The sequence below is a fragment of the Musca autumnalis genome, unplaced genomic scaffold (assembly GCF_047663935.1).
Source record: "Musca autumnalis isolate F117 unplaced genomic scaffold, ASM4766393v1 scaffold_1, whole genome shotgun sequence".
NCBI classification, from domain to species: domain Eukaryota; kingdom Metazoa; phylum Arthropoda; class Insecta; order Diptera; family Muscidae; genus Musca; species Musca autumnalis.
The window spans coordinates 70,745,003-70,771,394 of NW_027411644.1; the positions used below are offsets into that span (position 1 = coordinate 70,745,003).

General features: G+C 35.9%; 1 protein-coding gene across 2 annotated transcripts in view; it reads left to right on the forward strand.

Annotated features, from left to right (window-relative positions):
• Positions 1 to 2,122: 2,122 nt before the first annotated feature.
• LOC141400922 (A-type potassium channel modulatory protein KCNIP1) overlaps positions 2,123 to 26,392 on the forward strand; it is a 195,241-nt gene continuing 170,971 nt past the window's right edge. Inside the window, exons 1-2 of one of the 2 annotated variants that reach the window (XM_073980630.1) lie at positions 2,123 to 2,466; positions 3,258 to 3,497. The gene's annotated coding sequence lies outside the window, so the exon portion shown is untranslated. Of the gene's footprint in view, positions 3,498 to 26,392 lie in introns of both variants that reach the window. The other variant, XM_073980621.1, reaches the window with a different exon arrangement.

The window sequence follows — 26,392 nt, forward strand, 5'->3', positions numbered from 1 at the left end:
CTTTTCTTAGTTCGGTCTATGGAACAAATGTTCTGTAATGGGCCAACTAAGTAAGTAAGTAATCCACGATTTTGATTTTTTTAATTAAGGGTTTGAAAAAAAATTTTTGTTAAAGTCCAAGATTTAAAAAAATACTGTTTCACGATTTTGACAATTTTTTGAAAAAAAAACTTAAAATAAATATTTTTTTAAAAACTCCACGACTTTTACATAAAATAAAAAATATATTTTTAAAAGTCTACGATTTTGATACGAATTAAAAACTAATTTTTTAATATTTATTTCAAAATCATGAATAAAATAAATAAATAAATATATATTTTTTAAATAAATATTTTTTTAAAATTCACTATTTTGAAATAGGTGAATATTTTTTAAAAATTCGCAATTTTGAAAAAAAAGTTTTTTTTAATCCACGATTTTGAAATAATAAAATCACATAAAAATTACAAAACACTCATTTTTAAAAAAAATTTAAAAAAATATTTTAAAAACTCTAACCCCCATTATTACAAGTCTTCTTTTGTTATATTTTGGATTTACCGAAGAAATTTAGAGCGTTCCGCTCAACTTAAAGTTAAAACTGATGATTGAATTTCAAGGAGCAGCATCTTGGCATTAACTTTCAATGTAAAAATTATTTTTTTAATGCCTCCAAATTGGTTTATTTTGCGTTTTCAAATCCTTCAGATAGTAAAAGAACGCATATAACAATGGCCCTAAGACTTTAAAAATATTGAACATACTTTTTTTGAACAATTTTGAAACAAACTAAAAAATATTTTTTAAGTATTTATTCCAAAATCGTGGATAAAATAATTTTTTTAATAAATAAATATTTTTTAAAAAGTCCACGATTTTGAAATAGATGGTTTTAAAATGCCATGATTTTGAAATATTTTTCTTAATCCCAGAATTTATTATAATTGATTTATAAATATCCAAAATTTAAAAAAAAAACAAATTTTTATTTTTTAATTAATTTCTTGTTAGAGACGAACTTACTGACCAAGATGCTTTTTTGAAAAAGGAAAGCCGACAAATTTTTAAATTTTTAAGTCCACGATTTTGATATAATTTTTCTTTTTTTCAAATCCACAATTTTTTAAATATCCACCATTTTGGAATAATTTTTTTTTTAATTGCACTATTTTGAAGTTTTTTTTAATCCGATAAAAAATATTTTTTATATTCTTGCTTTTTGTTTGGCCTTAGGCCCTAAAACAAGTTCACAGGTCAACTATAAAAATAACAAAAATATTTATTTAAAAATCCACAATTTGGAAATAAATGTTTTATTAATCCACTATTTTGAAATAACTTTTTTCGAAAACCATGATATTGAAATATATATTTGTTTTTTATATGCACGATTTTGAAATATTTTTCTTAAATAATCGATATATCAAATATGAAATAATGTTTTAAAAATTCACGATTTTGAAAATCCAAGATTAAAAAAAATATTATTTAAAATTCCAACATTTAGAAAATTCATTAAAAAACTGGTTTGGAGAAAAGTATTCTTTAAAAAATCCAGTTTTGGGGGAAATGTATTCTTTAAAAAATCCACGTTTGGGGGAAAATATTCTTAAAAAAATTCAAGTTTGGGGGAAAATATTCTTTAAAAATCCACTTTTGGAGGAAATATTATTTAAAAATCCAAGTTTAGGGGAAAATATTCTTAAAAAAATCCACGTTTGGGGGAAAATATTCTTTAAAAAATCCACGTTTGGGGGAAAATATTCTTTAAAAAATCCACGTTTGGGGGAAAATATTCTTTAAAAAATCCACGTTTGGGGGAAAATATTCTTTAAAAAATCCACGTTTGGGGGAAAATATTCTTTAAAAAATCCTCGTTTGGGGGAAAATATTATTTAAAAAATCGACGTTTGGAAAAAAATTCTTTTAAAAATACCACGTTTGGAAATTTCTTTAACCCTTAACCATACTCAGTTACTCACATTACTGTCCACTCTCATCATCATTACTCATCCCTACGAGAGTAATAACAACAAAAATAACAAATTTTGCTGAAGGTGGTATTTACAATGTTTGTGTGTATGTATTGGCTGGGATTTGTGTTTTTGGGAGGGAACAATAAAAATACCAATACACACACACTGGCAACAAGGAATAAAAACAAAATAACACACACACACGGTATAGAGATGAAAGCATTTCCAAAAAGAAAACGAAAACACCAACAAAAACAGGGAGCTCTGGGAGAGCTTTGCAAAAGGAATTCAACGCCAACTAAAATCAGTTGTAGACAAAACGCGAATGTTAACTGGTGTATTGTGCGGAGAAGAAAATAAAACAAAGAAACACGGTTAACTCGCGCTAAACGGAATTCGGGATTTTGTAAAATTTTGTTAGAAAAACGGTGTAGAAAAAAAGCAGCAAGAAAAATAAGAAGAAGAAGATATTGTTGCTAGCAGCTGATGATGCTGCTGATGATATTTGGTAATGAAGATAATGCCATAAGAAAACGTTAAGAAAGAAAAGAAACGAAAAAAATGGAGGCAAATAAATCCAGGATAGGATAACTCAACAAATTTGGAAAGCAAAAAAAAAAAAAAAAAATTGTAAAGCTAAGGCAAAAAGAAAATAAGAGGAAAAGATACACATAACGTGCGCAGATTTTTTCCCGTTTTTTTTGTTACGTTCGGTGCTAAGTTAAGACTCTACGCCTGACACCAACCAGCAACGGATAATGGAAATTCAAGTGAATTGTTACTGTGAAAAAGTGCTGCATAAAAAATGAATTTTCAAAATAAATTTAAAAATAAACCTTAAAATTGTGTTTTTTGAAAATTGAAAATTAGAAAAGAGTAGAATAAGAAGCAGAAAAATTGTGTAATAAAAAATAATAACGAAAAAAATTAGTAACAACAAAAATATGTTTTTGCAAAAGAATTCCAGTTTTTGTATATATTGAATGAAATGTGGTGGTATATCAATAAGCGTAACTTGTAAAGGTTCCCGTTCCGCCATAAATCGTGTTGTATTGAATTCCCCGGAGATGAAATAAAATATTTTTACTACCTACCAACAAATGCCACGCAAAGAGCTTTATTAAGTCCTTATTTCAAAAGAAAAAGTTGTAACACTATTATTTAGTTTTTGTTTAAATAAAATAAGAAAAAAAAAATTTAATAACACAACAATAACAACAAAGAAGCAACAAAAAATAATAATGGATTAATTAAAATAAATATTCAAATGAATTAATTACCAATGAAATGTCTAAATAGGGTTACGACTGCTGCGGTCACATATTTAACAGGCACAAATTTATAACGAATTGTAATTAAACACGCAAACCACCTTATCGACGACGATAACAGCCATCATTGTGCTTGACTTTCTTTCCCTCATCATCAAAAAGAAAGAGCCACTCACCCACATTTCCTTTTTCTAATGTAAATGTAAAGAAAGCAGCAGAAGCAGAAGTAGCAGCAGCAACAATAACAATAACCACAATCACCTTAAAGGTAAAAAAACTATTTTTATATACAAAAAAAAAAAACAATCTCACACTTTAACTCTCCCTCTTTGTGTGTGTCATTAACATTGTTAGAAATAATATATTTTGTGATAACAAATCAATTAAATCATTAAACTTTAATTATTCATAACATATTTTATATTTTAATCTAATTGTTATTAAGGTAAGAACACAAAAACAACAACAACGTCGACAAAATCAAAACCAAAAAACCGTTTCTCTGTCAAACAAACATCCGTTCTCACCATCATTTTGTGTGAATCTCTCTATCTGTTTGACCATTTACCCGCTATTTTTGTTATTTAAACTCTCAACACACATACCGTTATGCTCTTCTCTCATTAACGAGTCCCGTTGACAAGGCAAATAAATAAACAGGCAAATATTAACCATATTAAAGAGTGTTGTTGTTAATGGTGTTTGATGTTGTAAGAAGAAAATAATATTTTTGGAAATTGGAAAATAGAAAGAATAAATAAATAACAAGTAAAACAAGTAAAAAAGTGTCAGTCGACATTGCCGACAGAGATATACCCTCAGCCTGTGTGGATTGAAATACTTTTTTTCTCCAAAAAAAACTTACGTATTTAGGGGAGTTTTCAAATCAATATGGATAGGATTAAAGCGCAAAAATTTGCGGGGATATCGATAGATAGGGCTTTTTTATATCCTCCACCATAGGATGGGGGTATATTAAGTTTGTCATTCCGTTTGTAACTACTCGAAATAATCATTGTAGACCCCACAAACTATATACAGTCAACCAAAAAAGTCTACATACACCCTATAAATCTCGGGTTTTATGGGTAAGGGATCATTTTTATGAAAATCCAAGTACATAGTTTTATCTCATATCCCTAATAAACAATATTACATACAACAAAAATATATTCCATAATACGAATAACGGTAAATTCTATAAAAACTAAAAAATTAATAGGGAAAAAGTGTACATACACCCAATGAAATATTAAGATTACCGTAAAATTTATGGAATAAGCAATACAAATTTTACATTTTATTGTTTTATCGAATGTCTCGGGTTGTCTATGATATATTTTAGACAAAGTAGGAACATATTTGTGGATTAATTGCCGTTATTTAATGTCAGACTTCGCGTATAGCTCGTTAAGGCGGACCCTTGCAGATTTCTTTGAGTTTTTCAGAGTGGTAGTTTATGAAACCCTAGGAAATACACTGGGACTAATTATTTTGAGACCCTAAAGCGCTTTAAAGTTGTTCTTATGGATAATATATGCTCCTGAGCTTCGATAAATATGTGAATTCCTGAGTTTTTTATAAATTTTATAGATTTCACAACATTCCAAGGAGCAAATTACATGCAGAAGCCTTCGAATTACCTTGTAATAAGGTCTGGTACAATCTTCGAGCATGCCTTGAATCAGCAATGTAAAAGTATCCGACATTTGTTGCGCTTCAAGTGACCCTAACGGTCATATACGAGGGCATACTAGTTAACAGTGTAAATTTCATACAAATTTCATGCATTCTTTGGTGGTGCTTTTATTTTGATGCTTTGGAAACTTTAGGAGCGGGTTTGGAGAATAATGTTGTACATTTCTGATTGAGTTAAGGTCCAAAAATTTATTACAAAGTAATTCCAAGGTTCTTGCTTGTAATTTGACCCTTGGAATGCTGTGAAAACTATAAAATTTATAAAAAAAACTCAGAGATTCGCATATTTAGCGAAGCTCAGGAGCATAAATTATCCAAAAGAACAACTTCAAAGTGCTCTAGGATCTCAAAATAATTAGTCCCACTGTATTTCCTGGGGTTTCATAAACTATCAGACTGAAAAACTCAAAGAAATCTGCAAGGGTCCGCCTTAACGAGCTATACGCGAAGTCTGACCTTAAATAACGTCAATTAAAGCACAAATATGTTCCTATTTTGTCAAAAATATATCATAGACAACCAGAGACATTCGATAAAGCAATAAAATGTAAAATTTGTATTGCTTATTCCATAAATTTTACGGTAATCTTAATAATCATTGGGTGTATGTACACTTTTTCTCTATTAATTTTTTAATTTTTATAGAATTTACCGTTATTTGTATTATGGAATATATTTTTGTTGTATATAATATTGTTTATTAGGGATATGAAATAGATTTATGTACTTGGATTTTCATAAAAATGTTTCCTTACCCTTAAAACTCGAGATTTATAGGGTGTATGTAGACTTTTTTGGTTGACTGTATATTCTTGATCAGCGTGCAATTCTACATCGATATAGCCATGTCTGTCCGTCTGTGGAAATCACTCTAGCGTCCGAACGGATTGAAGTAAGTGGATGAAATTTTGGTAAAATCTATTATATGTATGCAGGACTTTTGGTATTGAAAGGTCCACGTTTTCGTATAGCCCCCATACAAAGTGACGCGTGACGCGTCGCACAGTGTCACAACTGTGGCCAAAAATGGTAAAAACTAAATACTTCGTTGAACAAATTTATTGATGGGGAGTGATAGAAAACATATTAATTAGAAGAATCTGAATTTTGGTACTGATACGTGAAGTAGTTTTTGCTATATGAGGATTTAAATCCGAAAATTTTAGTTAATACGTATTTTTGTGTTTTTTTTTCTAAAATAATATTTTTAAAATTTAAAAGTAACGGTGGCTGCAAAAATGGTTCCTAAGTTCTCTTGGGATGAAATAAACTTGGCTACACTTTTGTTTGCATGTAAATATTAATCATATGGTGTTTACATTTACCCAAACATGTATTACTAAGTTTATTAATTTTCTGAAGCAAATTTGATTGGAGTGGGAAAAAATGGTATAATAGTGTATTTCGATATTTTTTGCTGTATGAGTAGTAAAAAGTGAGTACTTCAAATATATAAAGGTCCCAGCTGCATAGGTTTGCAGACGAATGTGTCATTTCTCTTTTTCAGCGACCACCTCACTGAGAGGATACCCCCTTTTTTAACAAATCGTTTTGTGGTGTTGGCTATAGCGCAAAAACGAATGAACCGATCATCATATATTTTTGTGGGCTTATTAAGTACCTAATAATCTTGCTTTAAAACGAGAGAATTTTAAAAATATCAATTTTTAAAAAAATTGTGAACAGCGAAAATCAAAAATCGATTTTTTACAAAAAATTGACCGTTTTTTGGCCACTAACCGGTAAAAAAAAATTTAAAGGAAATTTCTCATATATAGAAACAAGAAGTTTGATATATTCAATATACTCACAACCAATATGAAGACTAAACACCAAATTTCATTCATATCGGGTGGATATTGAGGTCACAACACTCAAAATACCGAAAATGAGGAGGCACGGTTCTATGGGGGTTATATATAGGAAGACGAGGACCTATACCGACATATTTCTGGTGGAAGGTTATAAGTCCCCCAACGGAGACTTAATACCAATTTTCAGCCATTTCGGTGTGATAATCAGGCTAAAACCTCCAAAATACCGATAATCGGGAGGTACCGTTGTATGTGGGCTATATCAAAACGTGGACCTAAGCCCACAATTCTCTGTTGGAATGTTTGATAACTCTGCCGAAGACTAACCACAAAATTTTAATACTTTCGGTTGGTCATTGTGTCTAAAACATTAAAAATACGGAAAATCGGGAGGCAGGTTCTATGGGGGCTATATCAAAACGTGGACCGACCAACCCAATTTTTTGTGCTGAAGATTGTAAGTCAATAATAGGTACGTGTACCAAAATTGATGCACCTATGACAACTCCTTCTATTTTTGGCCACAGTTAATATGAACTCGCGACATTGTGCGTCGTCGTTTTAAGGAAATTTTAGGATATTTGTCCCATTTGACCACCGAATTGGTTATAATTTGGTATTTTGTGTCTCCAGAGACAAAAAAAATATTTCTACCAAAGTTTGTTTATATAGGTCCACGTTTTGGTAGAGCCCCCATATAACGCCCCAAATATAGTATGCGTCTTTTTTAAGATATTTTGAATGTATTAGTCTCATTTGACCACAGAATCGGTTGTAAGTTTGTATTTTGTGTTTCCACAGGCTAAGAAATATTTCTACCACAAAATGTTTATATAGGTCCAGGTTTTGATATAGACCCCATAGGACGGTATCTCCCGATTTTCGGTATTCTGAGGTTTTAGCCTCATTATGGCAGCGAAATGGCTGAAATTTGGGGTTTAGTCTTCGTTGGGGGTATGAAACATTCCCCCGGAAATTTGTAGGTATAGGTTCACGCCTTCATATAGTCCCCATAGAACGGTACCTCCCGATTTTCGGTATTTTGAAGGTTGCGGCCTCAATATACCACCGAAATGGCTGAAATTTGGTGGTTAGTCTTCATTTGGGGTATAAAAAGTTCCATATGAAATTTGTCGGTATAGGTCACACGTCCCCATAGGACGATATCGACTGAAATTTGATATTTTGTCCTCTTTTGGGATGCAAAACTTTCTCCCAGAAATTTATCTTTATCGGTCCACGCTTTAATGTACACCCCATGGAACGGTACATCCCAATTTTCGGTGTTTTGAAGGGTTAAGTCTCATTATAACACCGAAATGGCTAAAATTTGGTACATAGTCTTCATTGTGGGTATAAAACTTCCCACCTGAAATTAGTCGGTATAGGTCAACGTCTTCATATAGCTCCCATAGAACGGCACCGCCCGATTTTCGGTATTTTGAAGGTTTTCGCCTCATTATTCCACCGAAGTGGTTGAAATTTGGTATTTAGTCTTTTTTCGGGCTACAAAAATTTCTCTCAGAAATTTGTCGGTACAGGTCAACGTTTTGAAAGAACGGTACCTCCCGATTATCGGTATTTTGAATTTTGTAGCCTCATTATTTCACCGAAGTAGCTTTAATTTGGTATTTAGTCTTTTTCTGGGCTACAAAAATTTCCCTCAGAAATTTGTCGGTATACGTGCATGTTTTGGAGGGTACCCCCATAGAACGGTATATCCCAATTTTCGGTATATTGAAGGCTTTAGCCTCATTATAACACCGAAATGGTACATAGCCTTCATTGTGGGTATAAAACTTTCCAACTGAAACGGTACCTCCCGATTTTCTACATATAGTTCGTTCTCCAGCAAAATAGCTGATATTTGGTATTAAGGCAGCGAATGCCAGGTGCTTCAACAAAAATCAAAGTGATCCGAGAGCAGGTCTTAAAGTGTATTTATCCAAAAATGTGTGTGGGAGGCACCCGACGGAGTGACCAAATATAGTCCATATTCGAACCTAATCAATATCTGGAAGACATATTAGGATGTGTAAAGTATGGACCAAATCGGCCACTCCCTTCAAAAATTATCGTGCGCACAATTTTTCCGAACATTTTTGAACTTTTGTGGAGGAGGTACCTGAAGGAGTGGACTGATATGGTTTATCTTCGAATTTAAACTAAGTTTGGACAAAATATTACGAGGCCAAATTTTGGACCGAGTCTCCAGATCCGTTCAAGAGTTATCTTGCGCTCCAACCACTACATACAGTGTCATAGGGGTTTTTTGCACCATTCAGGCTATTTTCTCAGGAAGTATGGACTTGCCCCTGATGGAAGTTGTACTGTCGTATAGATGATACTGAATATAAGTTGGTACAACAAAAATCAAAGCGATTCGAGAGCAGGTCCTAAAGTGAACTTTTCCAAAATTTTGTGTGGCAGGTACCCGAAGGAGTGGACCGATTGAGTCCATATTGGAGCCTCGTCTAAGTCTGGTAGACATATCACGATTGGCAAAGTATTGACCAAATTGGTTACTCCCTTCAAGAGTTATCGTGCGCACAAATTTTCCGAACATTTTCGAACTTTTGTGGGGGAGACACCTAAAGGAGTAGACCGATATGGCCCATCATCGAAATTAAACTAAGTTTGGACAAAATATTACGAAAGCCAAAATTTGAACCGAATCGGTTCATCCGTTCGAGAGTTATCGTGCGCTCCAGCCAGCCAGCCAGACAGACAGACAGACGGACGGACATTGCTCAATCGACTCCAAATTGTCTGAAACACATTTCGTCCAAACATACTTGGCGTCTAAAACCATTATTTCGATGAGGCACATTTTGCCCGTATGTGTGTATACCCTCGATAGCATAAATGCTGAGGGTATAAAAAAGCGTTAAGTTCGGCCGGGCCGAACTTTTTATATCCTCCATCATAAAATATTCTGCATTAAAATGGAATAATTATTTTCTGTCCTGCCCACAATTTTAGGCGCAGATACCTAAATAAGGTAAAAAAAGCATATAACATGTATTCAAGCGGTCGGGAACCTTATATGGGGCTATATCAAAGTATGAACCTATGTTTTTGGTGGAGAAATTTTGTGACCACTGGGAACCTCAAATGTCGAATTGCAGATACTTGGGTCAAAAATTGTAGCTAAAATCCAAAAAACCGAAAATCGTTAGGTACCGTTATATGGGGGCTCTACCTAACTATCTCGACAGTTTTTCGAATTACAGAACCTCAACTGCTAAATTACAGGTAGTTCGGTGACAAATTTTAGCTAAAACCTCAAAATACCAAAATCGGGAGGTACCGTTATATGGGGGCTATACCAAAACATGGACCTATGTTGACAGATTTTAGTAGATATGTTTTGTGATCACTAGGAAGCTCAACTGTCAAATTACAGGTAGTTCGGTCAAAAATTGTAGCTAATATTAAAAAAAACCGAAAATCGGGATGTACCGTTATATGGGGGCTTTAACAAAACATGGACCTATGTCGACAGTTTTTCGAATTACAGATAGTTCGGTAAAAATACCAAAAAAGGGGGAGGCACTGTTATATGTGGGCTATGACCTATGTTGACTATTTATATAGGGGGTGCTATACAAAAACATGGACCTATGTTGACAGTTTTTTGTTGTTGTTGTAGCAGCTTCTACAAGTACATGTAAATCTTTATTTTATTGATTCGGCTCTGCCTCCAGCTCCAAGTTCAGAAAGAACGCCACCTGAATAGGATTAGTCCAACGAGAGAGAGAGGAGTTATGTCAGTCGAGTTGGCTGGGCAGTTAAACAGGTGCTGTGTAGTATGCGGACCGGTGCCACATGCTAGGCAGATATTCCGCGTGCCCTCAATCCTGGCCTAGTAAGATTTGAGGCGGCTGCACCAACCAGATCTAAGTTGTGCCAACACGACTCTCGTTTGTCTTGGCAGCTATTGTTCTTCCGCTACCACGGGTAGTGGATGATCTTCGAGGACGATATTCACACTGTAGGCTGCCAGAGCCTCTCAGTATGAATGTCTCTTAAACCTGCCTGGTATGCACGTTGATCTAGAGGTTCTCTTTTATATCTTCGGACCTCTCTTTCTAGATCTCTATAATCATCCCTAACTCGCCTGGGGGGTTCAGGCATATCTACCAGATGGTGATTTCCGTGGTCTTGCCTATAGCATCCAAGCAAGTACTGCATCGTCAACATCCTGTTGTGACGACGCACAGGAAGGATCTTTGTCTCCTCATGTATGTAAATGGTCCACTGCAGACATGAGGTGACACCCTGTAGTTGTTCTCAGGGCAGCATTCTGACAGATTTGTAGTTTATCCCATTGCGTATCACTTACGTTAGCAAACCACGCTGGCGCCGCATAGATTACCACAGACCGATCTATCGCGTTGTATGTGGTTAACAAGGTTTCTTTATCCGCACCCCAAGTGCTGCCGGCTAGAGACTTGAGGACCTTATTCCTGTTTCTCAGCTTATCGCAGATAACTGTAGTATGCTGGGACGACTTTTACATGCTATCGAATGTGGGTAGTTTGTGGTCGGAATAATTGCACCGTCGACCTGCACATTCTGTGGGAGATTCATTTGCGCCGTCCATGTGGTGAAAAGTGTGGCTGTTGACTTAGTGGTGGATATTTTCATATTCCTCGCGTGGAAAAACTCTACAAGATCAATGAGATAGGCATTTAGCCTGTCACAAACGTTACCGATATTGGCAGCTGACGCCATGAGTGTACAATCATCCGCGTACGTTATTAACTCAATACCGTCGGGAGAGCGTGGAATTGCAGAGAGGTAGAGGTTAAACAGTTCCGGAGATATCACCCCTCATTGGGGAACTCCCTGCTTCACTCTACGGGGTTTGGAATTCCTGTCTCTGAATTCCACGTATGACTGGAGACCATACAAATAGTTGATGACCCAGCGTTTCAGACAAGGCCGGAGGGTAGTATTCTCGATATCCTCGAACAGCCTAGCATGGCCATAGCATCCGTCAGGTCCAAGCGCTTTGGATGACTTTGCGCCTCGGATAACATATGCAACATCATTCATCGTAAATTGTGGTGGAAGAGATCGCAAACGACGCAAAAGGCTTCTCTTCACCTGGTCGCTATCTGGGTGCTCGATAAATTGTCGGCAGAAATAGCCAGCGCACCTTTTCGGATCTGTCACAGCCACGCCGTTAAACGTGACAGATGTCCGATCGTCTCTCATACCAGTGTTCGATAGCGCCTTAACCGTTGTCCACAATTTATTACAGCCGGCTCCAATGTTGCAGCACTTCAGATGTTCTAGCCACTATTTTCCGCTTGTATTCACTGACTAATCTATTGACTTCCATTGTCAGTTCCCTGACTTGTGGGTCGTTAGGGTTCGTGCGGCGAAGCTCATCACGCTCTTTATCTAATCCCGTCGCCTCTGCTGGGAAATTGGGTCTTATTTCAGGTATTCGACAAGCAGGGATAAAGCGAGTGGCTGCAGCAGCGATGATGTCTCGGAACTTCCTCTCTGCTACCCGATCATCAGAGGGACTGGGCAGTTCTCTGAAGCGTTGATTAGTGAACTCTCTGAAAACTTGCCAATCCGCTTTTCCATGATTAATGAAAGTGCGGCATTCAGAGGTTATGAAGTCTGGTGGTCTGTTTATGGAGATGAGGATTGGCAGATGGTCCGACCCAAGGGAAATTATGGGTTGCCATGTCACGTCATTCGTCAGACCGGGTGACACGATGGATATGTCATGCGAACTGTGGTAGTCTCCTCTAATCCTAGTGGGTGCGTCCTCGTTCGCAGTGGAGAATGTGGAGCTACCTATTTGCTCAGAGAGATTAGTACCTCTCTGGTCATTCCCTAGAGCTGAATGCTATAACTCGTGATGTGCACTGAAATCCCCTAGGAGCAGCCGGTTATCACCTCGCAACAGAGATCTAATGTTAGGCAAATAACGCGGGGCACAGCTATTGACCGGCGGGATATACACATTCAGCAGTTCTATCTCGGCGGATCCACACCTTACCGCTACCCCCATACACTCCAAGTATGGGTCCCTAGAGTCTAGCTCAGGCGAGATAGGTCTGTACTGGACAGACTGGTGCAGTAGGAATGCAAACCCTCCACCCCCACTTTTCGTACGATCCTGGCGAAGAACGTTGTATCCATCACAACTGCGAAGACTGCAGTTGTTGCTCAGCTTCGGTCCCTGGATCGCCGCTTCCATAATATTTCTCCGACTCATAAAGTCCACGATCTCATTAATCTTGGTTCGAAGACCATCGCAGTTAAACTGCAAGAATGTTACATCGTCAGGAACTGGAACAGCAATACGCGGTGTTAATGGCTGCTGCTGATACTGCTGTCTGGGAGACTGCGGGGGAGTTTCATAATCCGACGATGTTGATGATGAAGACTCACTGGGGTTCATATTGGCACAGCACGAGGCAACATAAACCCTGTCGTAATACTCCCTCAGGTAGGTCAGGCCATCCTTGGCACCCGTTGCATCTCATTGACACCGACGTATGGTGGATGAGACGTTGACAAACGGTGAAGAACCGTGGCCCGGGGTTACTCTCAATCTCGGCACGGACCAAAAGAATCCGGAGCAGACATTCCGGGACATGCCGCTCCCAAGATAAAAATAAAGACGAACACGAACAAGTAGTTGCTGAGGTGACGGCCCCTGGCCGAGAAGATGGTTCCTCGGGTCAAATCGGTACATAGAACCGGCCGTCGCACAGTGTTGCCGCTTCCATAAAAAGGTGGACAAAAATAGAAGGGGTTGACCTAGGTTGATAAATTTTTGCACAAATACTTATAAGGACATAGGAATGAAAAACTTCAACTTTGGTCCATATCGGTTCAGATTTGGATATAGCCCCCATATATATCCTTCCCCGATTTTGCTATAACTCGTTCAGTTTTGATGGAAAAGCCTTCAAATTTAATATGTAATATTTTCTTAGGCCCCTGAGTGGCTCTACCGATTTTCATAAAAATCGGTTCAGATTTGGATATAGCCCCCATATGTATCTTTCCCCAATTTTGCTATAACTCGGTCAATTTTAAACGAATAGCCTTCAAATTTTATATGTGATATTTTCTTAGGCCCCTGAGTAGTTTCACCGATTTCCATAAAAAACGGCTTAGTTTTGGATATACATAGCTCCCATATATATCTGTCACCGATTTTGCTATAAATCGGTCAATTTTTGAAAAATAGCCTTCAAATTTCATTTTCACCGATTTTGGCAAAAATCGGTTTAGATTTGGATAAAGCTCTCATATATATTTTCGACCGATTTTATGTATTCGATGCACTAAACACGCAACGTATGTGAGATATTGATTAAATTAGGAAAACATGACGTATGTAATTATCCGTAATTGAGTGAGACCAAAGTTTATATTTTTCATTCCTGTGCCCTCATAAGTACTTGTGCAAACATTCAACGGTCAACGGTGAAACTGAACAGATGCCTGAGGAACATCCCATGTTAATTTTGAGGGCTATTCATCAAAAATTGAGCGAATTATTGCAACATCGGGGGAAGTTATATATGGGGGCTATATGCAAATCTGAACCGATTTTTATGAAAATCCATGAACCTATTCATGGGCCTAAGAATATATCACATATAACATTTGAAGGCTATTCGATTCAAATTGATTGAGCTATAGCAAAATCGGGGAAAGATATATATGGGGGCTATATCCACATCTGAACCGATTTTAGTGAAAATCGGTAAAGCTATTCAGGCGCCTAAGAAAATATTACATTTTAAATTTGAAGGCTTTTTGATCAAAATTGACCGAGTTGTAGCAAAATCGGGGAAAGATATATATGGGGGCTATATCCACATCTGAACCGATTTTTAAAATTCCACGTTTGTGGGATTTATTTTTTAAATAAATCCACGTTTGTGGAAAAATATTTTTTTAATGTAAAAAATTATTATTTTTTAAATTCACGTTTGTGAAATTTATTTTAAAAAATACAAATTTGTGGAAAAACATTTTCTAAAAAAATTCCCTTTGGAAAAATATTTTAAAAAATCCACGTTTGTGGAACACTCTTTTTTTTAAAAATCGCATTGGAAAAATATTTTAAAAAATAAATATTAGTGAACAAAGTATTGAAAAAAATCGACGTTTGTGGAAAAGTATTTTAAAATATCCACATTAGCCTATATCCGTAGTGGCTAGTGCTTTCAGCTGCAAGTTTATTTTAATTTTTAATTGTAATAAATATTCAAATAATTAAAAAATAATTTTAATTTAATTTTTCCACATTTTTGAAAAATATATAAAATATCATAGTTTGTGGGAAAGATAGTCCCAATTTACATTAGGCGAGTTTACTTGCGGCAATTGTCAGTTTGATGGAGAGAGAGGTGAGGTATATGGTAACCCTTTGCCTCTCAACACCCTCTCTCACCCACAAACTGACAATTGCCGCAAGTAAACTCGCCTAATGTAAATTGGGACAAATTCTTGAAAAAATCCAAGTTTGTGGAAGAAGTACTTATCTTAAAAAATCCAAGTTCGTAAAAAAAAATATTTGTTAAGAAATCCACGTTCGAAAAAAATATGATTAAAAATATTTTCGTTTTTAAAAAATCCACGTAAAAAATCCCTTCTCGAAAACATATATTTTTTAAATTTTTTTTATGTTTTTAAAATCGAAGTTTGGAAAAATACTTTTAATTAAAAAAAAACTAAAGTTCGAAAAAATATATTTTTATTTTACAAAATCAAATTTCAAAAAAAATATTTTAATTTTTAAAAATACTAGTTTGAAAAAGCAAATACACTCCACGTCAGTAGAATAGAACACCTACATTTCTGTTAATGTTAGCTTATTTATCCCGAAGCGAATGAATCTGCGTTTTTAATCTTCTGGGAATTAAAAGTCTATTATGTTCCGTATCAAACACGGAAAAAATTATGTTTCTAGCTCTTCGCGAAATGATTTTCTGATCATTTTTCCGATAGCACTATGCAAAATAGGTATTTATTTTTGGTCATCAGGATAGAACAGTCATTTTATTTTCGCGAATTTTTGAGATATTAACGCTGCATTCTCTTTCAGTCGATAAGGCAAGGATTTCTAATCATTTTTCACCAAAGAAAAAATAAAAATAATTCCGCGAACATCGAAATAACAGCGTAAAAGGGTTTAAATTGACAGATAATTGAGAAATCTCAGAATGTCGATATGAGCCGCGAAGCTATGTCATATTTCTTCACAATAAGATAGAATATGACACAGACAACCTCGATGGAAAATGGAAAATTTTTAAAACAATTATGAAAACCGTCAAAATTTCTTATAAAAACCTAGATGTTTTGTTCAATAAAGTGATTTTTCCGCGAACAAGTCAGACGTATAAAGGTTTGGAAATATGCTCCACATTTAGAGGAAGATAATCTGATATCAAAACAACCGCTATTTAAATACACTGAGGGAAATTTTAGTACTTTTTAAGAGCAACATACGAAACCTAAAACCTCAATTTCCATGACTGTGTTTTCCCGCGATAACGGGACTTTTACATATGCGAGTTCAGTTAAAAGACTACTAAATCGTAAAATCCGGTATGGAGAGAATAACCTGGTGGATTTATATTGGAACATAAGACTGTTGAGAACAGTCTCGAACACCGAAATAAGAAAGCATATAAAATTGAAAGTCCAAAGGGTTTGTTCAATTTGAAAAATGAGCTAAAATTTCCCTCAGTGTATTAAATAGCGTATGTTTTCAAATCAGATTATCTTCCTCTAAATGTGGAGCATATTTCTAAACCTTTAAACGTCCGACTTGTTCCAGGAAAAATCACTTTATTGAACAAAACATCTAGGTTTTTATAAAAAATTTTGACAGTTTTCATAATTGTTTTAAAAAATTTCCATGTTATCAGCATCCGAAGCACTCGATTGTATCCATCGAGGTTGTCTGTGTCATATTCTATCTTATTGTGAAGAAATATGACATAGCTTCGCGGCTCATATCGACATTCTGAGATTTCTCAATTATCTGTCAATTTAAACCCTTTTACGCTGTTATTTCGATGTTCACGGAATTATTTTTATTTTTTCTTTGGTGAAAAATGATTAGAAATCCTTGCCTTATCGACTGAAAGAGAATGCAGCGTTAATATCTCAAAAATTCGCGAAAATAAAATGACTGTTCTATCCTGATGACCAAAAATAAATACCTATTTTGCATAGTGCTATCGGAAAAATGATCAGAAAATCATTTCGCGAAGAGCTAGAAACATAATTTTTTCCGTGTTTGATACGGAACATAATAGACTTTAAATTCCCAGAAGATTAAAAACGCAGATTCATTCACTTCGGGATAAATAAGCTAACATTAACAGAAATGTAGGTGTTCTATTCTACTGACGTGGAGTGTATAAATTTGAAAAAACAAAATAAATTTTGCAGATTGTCAGTGCGTTTTTTAAACATTACTTTCTATAGTTTAGAGTAATGATGAAGTTAAGCCAATGGGGGAATACTCCAGACCTAAGCAATCATATGATTGAATTTTCAATAATAACAAAGCAAACGAAAATCCACGTCCTATTTTTTTAAATTCCGCACTTATATAGAATAAAGTCCTTTTGATGGTCTTGGGACATATAGAAGACCTTCTTAAGATCTTTTATCAGATAGAAAACCTTATAAAGACCTTCGAATAAATGGAATTCCTTCTGATATCATTCGAATAGATAGAAGGTCTTCTAGAGGCCATCGTACAGACAGAATTCCTTCTGAAGGCCTGCGAACAGATAGAATACCTTTTGGAATACTTTTATACATGTAGAAAACCTTCAGTAGAATTGCAAAAAAAAAAACACTGATGTATGGGGTGCGTATAAGTATTGACAGCAATCATACAAGCCATTGTTGTTTCTTCTGAAGATCTTAAAAAAGGCCTTCAAACACATAGAAGACCATCTAAAGGCCATAAATACAGATATATTTTGTCCAAAAGTCCTTTGTATAGATTGAATTTTTTCAGAAGGCCTTCGAATAGCTAAAATTGATTTTGGGTATTTTCGAACAGATAAGAGACGTTCTGGAGGCCTTAACTACACATCGATTTCCATCTGGTGGCCTTTGTACATACGGAAGAGCTTCTGGATACCTTCGGCAGTATATCGTACAAATACATATAATTCCTTCTAAAGACCTTCGAATAGATCGAAAACCTTCTGGAGGCCTTCGAACAGATGGAAGAGCTTCTGAAGGACCTTCAAACAGATAGAATTCTTTTGGAGGCGTTTGTACAGATGGAAGTTTTGAAACTCTTTAATTCATAGAAGACCTGATGAGATGGAATTTTACTTGAAATCCTTCGAACATATATAAGACCTTATATATGCCTTAAATACAGACGAGATTTTTTTGAACCACTTCGAATAGGTAAAATACTTTCTGGAGACTTTTTATGCAGATAGAAGTCCACCGTGCCACCGTGGTGCAATGGTATGCACACCCGCCTTGCACACATAAGGTCGTGGGTTCGATTCCCCGGCCAGGCAACATCAAAACACTTTTCAACGGTGGCAAAATACCCCTCAGTAATGTTGGCGACATTTCCTGAGTATTTCAGCCATGTAAAACTTCTCTACAGAAGTGGTGTCTTAGACACGCCATTCGGACTCGGCGATAAACTGTAGGTCCCATATCATTGAGCTAATATGAATCGGTGTGCACTCATTGATATGAGAGAAGTCTCCCTTGTCCCTTATGGGATGTTTGTGGAACAATTATTATTAGAAGTCCATCAGTAGGCCTTCTGAAGGCATTCGTACAGATAAAATTCCTCTTGAAGGTTTTCGATCAGATAGAAGACCTTTAGTAGACCTCTTATACGGACAGAATACCTGCTAAAGGGCCTTAATACACATTGAATTCCTTCTGAAGTAATCCAAGTCTTCTGTCCCTTTATTTTTTGTTAAAATCCAAAAAATACTTAAAAAATCCACGTTCGGAAAAAAATATTTTAAATAAACAATAATTAAAAACAATTAAGTTACAGTGTTTTATTTATATGTGATTATGGGCAAAAATATTCTTTAAAAATCCATATTAAGAGCGAATTATTCCTTAAGAAATCCACGTTGGAAAAATATTTTTTTAAAAAATCCACGTTTGAAAAAATATTTTTTAAAAAATCCACGTTTTAGGTAAAAACACTTCTTTAAAAATCCACGATTGAGGGTCAAATATTCTTTAAAAAATCCAAGTTTGAGGCAAAAAATCTTTAAAAATCCACGTGTGAGAGGAAAATATTCTTGAAAAATCCACGTTTGAGCAAAAATCTTCAAAAATCCAGGTTTGAGGAGAAATTTATCTTTAAAAAATCCAGGCTTGAGGAGAAATTTGTCTTTAAAAAATTCACGATTAAGGAGAAAATATTCTTTAAAAATCCACGTTTGTGGAAAAAATATTGTTTAAAAATCTGCGTTTCTGAAAAAAATCTGGATTAAAAAATCCACGTTTGTGGAAAAAATATTGTTTAAAAATCTGCGTTTCTGAAAAAAATCTGGATTAAAAAATCCACGTTTGTGGAAAAAATATTGTTTAAAAAATCCACGTTTGTGGAAAAAATATTGTTTAAAAATCCACGTTTGCGGAAAAAATATTGTTTAAAAGATCCACGTTTGTGGAAAAAATATTGTTTAAAAAATCCACGTTTGTGGAAAAAATATTGTTTAAAAAATCCACGTTTGTGGAAAAAATATTGTTTAAAAAATCCACGTTTGTGGCAAATATTTTGTTTAAAAAATCCATGTTTGTGGAAAGATATTGTGTAAAAAATCCATGTTTAAAAATATTCTTTTAAAAAGTCCATGTTTGTGGAAAAATTTTGTTTAAGAAAAAATAATCTTTAAAAATCTATGATTAGGAAAAAATATTTAAATGATCCACTTTTTAGAAAAAAAAAATTATTTGAAAAAATTCTTTAAAATTCAAGTATTATATTAAGAAAAACCAAGCTCTCGTGAAAAAATCTTTTTAAAAAATTTTACGCTTAAGAAAATAAATATTCTTAAAAAATCCAGTTTTTATTGGCGCTTGAAAACCATATTTGAAAATGCGATTTTCTTTGTCTGTTGTGCCTTGATTTCTTTGGACAAAATTAATGGCATCCCGTTTCAAATTGACAAGTCCAAAGATTTATAAATCAATTATGAAATGCATTTTCCCAAACACAAGAATTTTTTTTCCCAACAAGAACAACATTTTTATTTCATGAACATGTTAACAAATCAATTTCCCCAAAAGCTGTCAGCAAACGCTGTTAGGATCATCAATTAGTACAGGAAGCTAAGGAGAAATGTGTTCGCTACTACAATCCCAAACCTTTACCTCTAACATTCTCTCTTCTCAGTATCACTATGATTCAATTAAAAATTTAAATTGAAAAAATTGAAAAATTTAATTGAAGAATTCAAAACTATATGAAAATATATGCGACAGAATCCATTTGAATTTTAATAGAATTTTTGGCAAGCGGATCGTCAAACCTCCATAAAGCAGAAACATAACTGCTGATGGTTGGCTGTTGAAGTTGTTGTTGGTGTTTAATTTGATAGAAGGCTTTTCTAAAAATAAACTCGCACACAAACAACAACAGCAACTTGTAAATGAATTGTCTAATCCATTTGTAGAGAAAGACTTTTACTGGGGATACTCAAATTATTTCTGAGCTGAGAATCTCTTCTTTGTTGGACAATGGTAAATTTAAATTAAGAGAGAATAAGTGTGATTTGTTGTTATGAAAATGTACGGTTGCGAGGAGCACCTTTGGTATAAACACAAACTCTCACAGGGACACCTAAAAGGGCGGAGGGGGTATGCAAGAGGGCGGAGAGGGTATCTGTTATGCTATTGAAAGCGGCAATGAAAATTGTTGGAGCTCTCCTTACTCGTTGGAGATAAATGAAAACAAAATGTAATTTTGATGCGCACACACACACACACGCACTCTCCACCACGACCAAGCAATAAACATTAACCGAACACAATACAGACAGGCAGTCTAGCATCACCAGATTAAGAATGATGCTGCTTTGCTTTAACTTTGACATAACTGTCATCGTTATTCTTGTTTTGTTTTTGATGTTTGTGAGAAAACAACGACGACGGACGAGAGCAGCAGAAAAGAAAACAAAGTGAATAAAAAGGACAACAACTCAATGCTACCGTTAGACTCATCTGCACACACACACACATACAGTCAAATCGACATTTGGAATTTAGAATAAATTGTTGTCGTTACTGTTGTTGTGTTGTTATTGTTGTTTTTGTTATTTTAGGTGCTATGTTGTTATGTGCTGTCACTTTTTCACTTCCCGTTTCATTTTTGGAATAGATTTCCGTTTTTCAATATTCATTTCATCCGTTCTCATCAAATAAATTCATTCACTGTTTTCTGTGTTTTTGTGTGCGGGAAGAGGGCGTCGTAATATGTACCCTAAAAAATTGTTGCAAAAAGAAGGCAGGATAAAAGAGAAAAAAAAAATCATCATCATTTTGTGACCAGTCAGTCGTCAGCCAGTGAGTGTTTCAAGAGTTCGAAGACTTGGGTGCGTATGTATGTTGGAACAAATATTTTTTTAAACATCCATACGGCACAATGGATACTTCAATAAAGTATGAATTCTGATCAGAGACCAAACTTATTTATTCCTTTAGGCGATGATGAGGTTCCTTGGAGTAAAAAAAAAACAAATATTTAAAAAAATTCACGTTTATTGGCCTGATAGTCTTTGCAAAACGTAGTCCTATTCTTAAGAAAATCCACATTTCTTGGTCTGATGGTCAATCTTAAAAAGTCAGCCCTGCGTGGTTTAATGTTGTTAGAAAAAAGTTTTCTCAAAAAATTGGAAATTCTTGATTCGATGGCCCTCGAAAAAATATTATTAAAAAGATCGCACTTCTTGGGCTGATGGTAATTGAAAATATTTAAAAAGTCAATTTTTTTGGTGTGGCCCTATAAAAAATTGTCACAAAATTCGCACTTCTTGCTCTGACTGTCATTGTAAAAATATTTCCAAAAAATCCGCACTTCTTGACTTAATGGCCCTTGAAACATATGGAAGACTGTTCGAATAGAATTCCTACTGGAGACGTTAAAACAGCCTTCGTATAAATAGATTCTTTTCAGAAGGCCTTTAAAAAGTTAAATAGAAATGTTTTGAAAATTTGATTCAATGCCCCTTAGAAAAATTTATTAAAAAACCCGCACTTTTTGGGCTGATGGCAATTGAAAATTTTTAAAAATCCGCACGTTTTGGTCTGATTCTTGAATTAATGGCCCTTGAAACATATGGAAGACTGTTCGAAGGCTTTAAATTCCGAAAGAATTCCTACTGGAGACCTTAGAACAGGCCTTCGTATAAATAGATTCTTTTCAGAGGGCCTTCAAAATGTTAAATAGCTTTTGGGGGTTTGCGAAATTCTTGATCCGATGGCCCTCGAAAAAATATTATTAAAAAAGCCGCACTTCTTGGGTTGATGGCAATTGAAAATATTTAAAAATCCGCACGTTTTGGTCTGATAGCCCTTTAAAAATATTGTAACAAAATTCGTTCTTCTTGGTCTGATTGTCCTTACTTGGCTTTTATACTAAACAGAACGTCTTGTTCCATAAGCCGAACTAAGAATAGATTTCCAAACGCGCCGATCTTTTGCCTTACTTCTCCAATTTTGGACGCCATGTTTTGTGATATCTTCTTCAACTTGGTTTTTCCATCGGAGTTTTGGCCTTCCCTTGGGGCGTATACCGTCGAGTGGCTCGTATTCAAATGCCTTTTTGGCGGGGGCATCTTTATCCATCCTGCTGACATGGCCAAGCCAACGCAATCGTTCTAGTTCGATACGTTTTACTATATCGATGTCGGTCGACTGGTATAGCTCGAGGTTCATACGACGTCGGTATTCACCGTTAACGCATATTGGTCCATAAATCTTTCGAAGAATTTTTCTCTCAAGCACACCAAGTTGTGCCTCATCTGCTTTCGCAAGTACCCATGCTTCAGATCCATACATAAGTACGGGTAGTGTCTGTGTCTGGTAGAGTGTTAGTTTTGTTTGACGAGAGGTGGTTTTACTTTTAAACTGTTTACTTATACCAAAGTAGCATCTGTTGGCCAATATTATCCTTCTTTTGATTTCAAAACTGATGTTGTTCGTTTTATTTATGTCGGTGCCAAGGTAAATAAAGTCATTACTACCTCAAAATTGTAGTTCTGAACATCAACAGTTGGTCCGAGTCTACTGGACGTCTTGCGTGTTGATATCATAAACTTTGTCTTATCGCCGTTGACTGCCAGACCCACTTTGGCAGACTCTTTTTCAATTTTCGCAAAGGTGGCTGTTACGGATCGAGTTGATCGAACTATTATATCAATATCGTCTGCGTAGGCTAGTAACATTATATCCTTATTGTATATAGTGCTATTTTTATCTCTATCGGTATATACATTCGCTTCTCGTATGACCTTTTCCAATAGAATGTTAACTAGGTCACACGATAGGCTGTCGCCTTGCCTGAAACCTCGTTCTGTTTCAAAAGGATACCAAACTCAGACATGGCTTGAAACAACTTTGATCGAATTGGGCTTTCGAAGGCGGCCTAATAGTCGACGAACAGGTGGTATGTGTCGATCTGTCCTTCGTCGGTCTTCTCCAGTATTTGTCGCAGTGTGAAGATTTGGTCAATTGTGGATTGACCAGGTCTAAAACCGCATTGGTATGACCCGATTATGTTATTGACCATGGGTTTTAAAAGTTCACACAGCACACTCGACAGAACTTTGTACGCGATTGGGAGCAGACTTATGTCTCTGTAGTTTGTACACGCCGTCTTGTCTCCTTTCTTGTGTTCGGTACATAGAAGGTTGAGGTTTCAATTGTTGGGTATGCTCTCTTCCTGCCAAATTTCGGTAATTAACTGATGCATACTCCTTATCAGCATTTCGCCACCGGTCTTGAACCGTTCGGCGGGCAGCCCATCAGCTCCTACTGCTTTATTGTTTTTCAGTCGATTAATTGCTTTCATGACCTCGCTTTGGCTAGGTGGAAGGTATTCAACATCGTCGTTTGCGATTGGCTTTGGTGTATCTTCATCGCCGCCCATATTCGATACTAAGAGTTTCATGAAATGCTCCTTCCAGATCCTTAGTACGCTATCTGTACCAGTTACCAGATTCCCTTCATGATCTTTGCAGGAGAATGTGCCTGCACCATATCCTTCAGTCTGGTGTTTTACACTGTGGTAAAATTTTCGGACTTCATTCTGACTCCTGAACATCTCGAGTTTCTCACGCTCACGTTTTTCTTGCTCCTTCTTTTTTCTTCTGAAAATACGCTTTTCCTCTCTCCTCTTCTCCCGATAAGTTTCTTTCGTTCTTCGTGTTGCTACTGAATGCAGGGTTGCTCTGTATGCCGCGTTCTTTTCTTCAGTAGCCTTACGACACTCCTGATCGTAACACAGACTTTTAGGTGTTGGTTTTTGGTACCCAAGCACATATTTTGCGGCAGTTTGAAGTGAGTGGACTATTCTTTGCCACTGCGCTTCCACATTATCGGGCCAAGCAGTTCCGTCTTCCAGCATGTCAGTAAGTTGAGCGAAATAGGCTTGGGCTATCTTTTGTGTTTGCAGCTTCTCGACATCCAGCTTCCGTCCTGTGTTAGATCGCACTTTTGCCGCAACATTAAGGCGAGTGCGTACCTTTGCTGCTACAAGAAAATGGTCCGAATCGATGTTCGCTCCTCGAATCGATCGGATATCTAACACACTGGACGAGTGTCTTCCGTCCATTACAACATGATCAATCTGGTTTCTTGTTTTCCCATCTGGGGATATCCACGTGGCCTTGTGTATGTCGAGGTGTTGGAATCTGGTACTGCTCACTACCATGTTTTTTGCCGCTGTTACCTCATGAAGGCTGAACTTTCCGATCGTGGGACCAAAGATATTTTCTCTCCCAATTTTAGCATTAAAATCTCCTAGAACAATCTTAATGTCATGGTCAGGGCAGCGGTCATATGCTCTCTCTAGGCGCTCGTAGAATATATCCTTGGTCTGTTCTCTTCGGTCGGGGTATGGGCGCAAATGAGACTGCTGTTAAAAAACTTTGCTTTTATTCGGATTGTGGCAATTCTCTCATCAACAGGAGTGAAGCTGGAGACGAGATTTCTAAGCCTCCTATTTACCATAAATCCAATACCTAGCTCATGTTTCGTTTCATGACAGCTATAACACAGTGTGTAACCGTTTGTTATTTTTACGTCTGCCCGGTTCCATCGCACTTCCTGTAAGGCGATAATATCAGCTTTGTACTTGCCAATTATATCCGCCAGTGCGCAAACTGCACCTGCTCTGTAGAGAGTCCTGACATTCCAGGGGCAGATTCGCAGATCATGGCCCTTAAAACGTTTGCGGGGTTCGTCAACTTTAGAGGGGTTTGTTTTTCTTTTTTTTTCTTTGTTTTTTCATAGTAGGCGGTGTTTTGACGGGCTGAGTTACTAGCCCAACGCCCAACCCAAGTTTTATGGGTGAACGCGCGGCACATGTTAGCTCACTACCTTCGTGGGATGTTTAAGGCAGCTCCCCAGGTGACACCACGGGGAGGTCAGTGTCCACTTGAGATGAAAGAGGGACCAAGATAAATCCTGGGCTTTGCCATGTTAAAGCCGGTCAAGACCGTTGCTTGGTATCATTCATCCCCTACGTTTCGGTCCCAAAACTACTCTAAAAATTTAGAACCCTTACAAGTCCATATGCCTGTATCAAAACTTATACATCCCTTTAATTTCGTTCGCTGGGGAACAAATTTATTTCCAATCTTTATTTTTTGTTTAAATCTCTCTAAAAAATCACTGAGATCTAGGGTGCGTATAAGTATTGTCATCAATCATACAACCCAGAGTATTTCAAAATATTATTTTCTATTTTTTTAATTATAACAACACAAAACTGCCATTAAATTTTTATAACAATTTTATTATTTCCTCCAGCCCATACATATTAAAATACAATATCCGTTTTAGTATCTCGCATACATCGGTTATATGTCGTGTTTATTCGAACAACAACAAAAACATTTATTATGTTTGGTGAATGTTTGACAACATGATACACATACAAACAAACATGACTTATGATAATGATAGAGTAAAAAAAGCGAGAGAGGAATATATGACAAATTAATTGTTAAGTGATTTTTTCTGTTCGACAATATAATGGCAGACGCAATCACACACATACACCCGAGCCCACATATACGAGTACATATCTACATATAAAATACAAATATTAGTTTAATTAAATCTACACGACAATGTCATTAATTTTGTTTGGGGTTATGGGGCCGGTTAATGGTTGGGCGGGGTAGGAGAAGGGAGACCGACAACAAAAAATGTAAACAATGTGAACAACTCACGTGATGGTCGTAGACATGTGAACGCCACGAATGGCGGTGTTGTGTTTTTGTAGCAAATATGGGAAGTGATTCCTGTAAAGGCACATTTACCCCCCAAAAAAAGGAGAAACTCTTTAAATTAATATTTCCTTGATTTTCTTAGGAGTTCTGAACAAATTTGTTTATAAATCCTTTGA